The sequence below is a fragment of the Pteropus vampyrus genome, unplaced genomic scaffold (assembly GCF_000151845.1).
Source record: "Pteropus vampyrus isolate Shadow unplaced genomic scaffold, Pvam_2.0 Scaffold209, whole genome shotgun sequence".
Taxonomy (NCBI): Eukaryota; Metazoa; Chordata; class Mammalia; order Chiroptera; family Pteropodidae; genus Pteropus; species Pteropus vampyrus.
In genome coordinates this window covers 443,545-447,317 of record NW_011888990.1, presented here as the reverse complement: position 1 = coordinate 447,317, position 3,773 = coordinate 443,545, and the positions used below count along the sequence as shown (strand labels likewise).

The window sequence follows — 3,773 nt, the reverse complement described above, 5'->3', positions numbered from 1 at the left end:
TTGCCTAGAACTCTGATGACATAACTTTAGATTATTAGGGCAAAAAGCAAAGCCAGTAAATACGTCTCCCAAAGAGATGGTTGCTTTTTCAATGCTTCTCTTTCTCTTATAAGAAGAAAATTCTGATAAGAAAGAACCAGAAATTTTTGCAAATAGATAGGAATATTTGAGAGAAAAATAGTTGTTTTTTTTTTACTTTATTACTATATTAAGTTCAATAAATGTCCTGTGCCTGGGTGTTACATTTGATAAGCCTTTGCAAAAGTGGCTTATCAGGGATTATTGTTCTTGAAATTTATCCTCTCTCAAAAAACATTAGATTTTGATATTAAATGAATATTATGTTTTTCAAATACCTACTAGAACCTGGGATAAATGTCCCGTAAATGCTCTCTTCCCCCCAAAATCATCCTTCTTAAATTCTTTGATTCTGAGGATAAGAGCTCATGCCAATTTATACCACAAAGGGTAAGTCAAGTCCAAGGCCATGTCACTCTGAACGTGCCCGATCCCGTCTGATCTCGGAAGCTAAGCAGGGTCGGGTCTGCTTCGTACTTGGATGGGAGACCACCTAGGAAGACCCGGTGCTGTAGGCGTTTAAACAAGAAAAAGAGGGTAAGTGAATCATTGAGAGAAGGTTGTAGACCAACGATTTACTTTAGAAACACAATCGAAGTGCGTGAAAATTTCATCAAATGACCAAAGGTAGGGTGCCTCTGGCAACTGTTAATTAACAGTAAAGAGGTCAATAATCAATAGATGTGCACTTGGTGAGGGGAAAGGAATGGAGTGAAGCAAAAGTCCAAGCTTCTAATACTCTGAAGGGGGCACGTGCTCACGTTATAATAAGTGCAGGCTCTAACTGCAATGGAACTCGTTGATGTGGTCTGGAACAGTGAGGAAAAAAGTCCCAGGATAAAGCAGAAGTTTTGAAAATATAAGATGCATCATATTTAAAGAGGTATTTTTCTTGTTATTCGCAAAGTCATTTTATTTTGGAAACATTCATACAGCTTCTCGACATCTCTCTCAGTTCTTACGCTCCATTAAATCTCTGCCATATTTGAGGCTAGTGTTTATTCCATCTCTTAAATCTCATCTGGCTTTGGCAAGAATGCATTATTTTATACTTCTTCTTCCTTTTGTATCTTTCATCTTGTTTTTATCACCAGACTCTAAATGTCCTATTTTTATTTGGTTTCCTTCTCTGTATATTTCTTGCTTCATTGACCTCATCTTTTCTCTTCCCGTTGGTCATCACTTCTAGGCAGATGACTTCCATATGCACATCTAAAGTCTGACGAAAATCTCCAGCACCCATACAAGTGTTCAGTCATATTGCAGATCAAACAAACCATTTAATGGAAGACAAATTAGTGAAGACTGTGAGTATCAGAGCTAGATGTACTATTCACGTCATGGGTAGAACCGATTCCAAGTGAATCACTTTCTTCTCATCCCAAAACCTCACATTGAACTCAGGTAGATGGCTATCTACAATTTCTCACTTGCCAACATTGATTTTGTGGGGATGGTTTTTATAAAAAATGAGTTGGATTAATAATTGTAATTATTACTGGGAAAGTAAGAAATCAAAAGAATATAGGTACTTCTCACTGAGCATCTGTTGGAATAAGCGTTTTTCATTGATTAAATTATGAAAGCCTTACAAACACAGTGGAAAAACAGGTATTTCTAACTTAATTTTTTTCATATGTGAATTCCAGGTACGGAAAGAAGAATCACTTGTCAAAGCTGCAAAATTCGAAAGCAATAAAGACAAAGATAAAGGGCACACTTAACTTTTTCTTTGATCTATAGCATATTGCTTCCTCTGATCTAAAAAGAACAAGTTTCAAAAAGGCTATTACATGAATAATGTACTAATTATCATTTTAAACTGTGAAATTTAATTACCTAATGTAATTATAGGCATATATTAATATGGCCAATGCGTATTCTTGAAATTAATTACAAATTAGAGATTTAATGTATAATTATGTAAAAATTATTAACCTCATTTTTCAATGTCTTTTCTTTTAGGAAAATCTCTGCATATTGATTAAACAAACATATCAGCAAAATCTGTAATGGAAAATAAAAATACAATAACTGGTTTTCGTATGAAAGTCTGTAGCTAAATCAGAAGTCTAGGCATAGATCTGGAAGGTGTTTAAAAGGGATAGATTCAGGAGGACAGGTTGACACTTGCAACATGTGATTCCAACTTGACAGCAGTTTCGCCCGTGTCACAAGGTAGATGATGAAGAATTTCAGCTCCTTGAGGTCAAGGACAAGAATATTTCCATCTTGTGGCTCCACTCACTTGGATGTAGCCTCTGAGATTAACCACAGAGGGGAAGAGAAAGTCACGGGCAAAGGGAGGTTGGCAGGGTCCATGAATCAGAGGACAAAGTGGGCTTGACCTAGCACCAGCATCTCTGCCAGGCGACCCTGGGGCTACCAGATAGCAGGTTGTTCTCTATTCCAGGTAGAGAGGACACCGCAGGGAGCAATCTAGAATGTCAGCTTTCGGGAACTGCATTCGGTGGTGGCCCAAGTCCCCAGGAGAACACGCAGCACTTCCCACTGCCAAGTCGGAATGTGACTCCTTCTGGTTCGATCAACCCATAACCTAAAAAGCTCTCCAGGTCTCACTGATACACTGTGGCATATAGGGATGGACAACTGTAATAGCATGATTTTCAGTAGATCCACAGAATTGCTGGGACCTTTGGGCTGAGCATGGGGTCTCCGCATCGGCTTTGGGAGACGTTCTCTGATTAGCTCTGTTTCTGCTCCTCAAAAGGAAGTCTTTCTCCTTTTTTTTTTTTTTTTCCCCATAAACCACAGTGTTGTGCTTTATGGATGGGCATGAGTTTTCTTTGACCACATTTGAAATGGGTCTTGGATTTTTTTAAATACTCAGAATCTGAGAGATTGGACTCTGTTCTCGCGACAATATAATTCTTTCAGAACTTAAGGAGCTGCTGATCTATCTGTTCTTTTTCTCTTCCTGGTGCCAGGAACCACCTAAGAGCATTTCTGTAGCCCTGTTTCTTAAGTCTGCATCACTTCTTTGCATCCTTGCCCAGCATTTATCTCTTTTCACTTAATGGCTGCTACCTTGAGGCTAATCTAGTTTGAGTGGAAAAAATAAAAGCCTGGATCTTAATAGGTCTTTGCTATTTTCTCAAATTTATTTTCTTTTTTCTTTTGCTTAAAAGCACACACATTTTCTAAGGAGTTCAGTGCCACAGATTCCCCGACTTTTCTCCTGTGCATCGTCTCTCTTGGTGTGGTCCAGCAGCCTCTGAACTTCTCTCCTCCCCGGACCAGGCCTGGAACTCACATACTGACTTCCCCGGACCATAATTCGACTCGCATTTTTTGACTTTATGATGGTTTGAAAATGATATACTCAAAACTAACAATAAAATAAAATTTAAAAAAAAGACTTAAAGAAAAAGAAAATGATACCGTCAGTAGAAAGCGTACTTCAGCATTTGAATTTTGAGCTTCTCTCAGCCAGGAATACGTGGTTGACAGTCCCTGTGATGCTGGGCGGTGGCATGGGGACAGTGAACCCCTGGCACTCTACAGTGTTCACTGTGGTGGGGGATTTTGCCCAGCTGTTGGCTAATGCAAGTGTTCTGAGCAGGTGTCAGGTAGGCGACTCGAGGCTCTGACCTTCCGTATCGTAGGCTCATTGAAAGCGCTTTCGACTTAAAATACTTTCAACCCAGGATGCCTCTGTCGGAGGTAACCCCATC

At 39.3% G+C, this 3,773-nt stretch overlaps 1 pseudogene; it reads left to right on the top strand.

The window, feature by feature from the left end:
* Nucleotides 1-477: 477 nt before the first annotated feature.
* On the top strand, nucleotides 478-596 carry LOC111747084 (annotated as a pseudogene).
* Nucleotides 597-3,773: the final 3,177 nt, after the last annotated feature.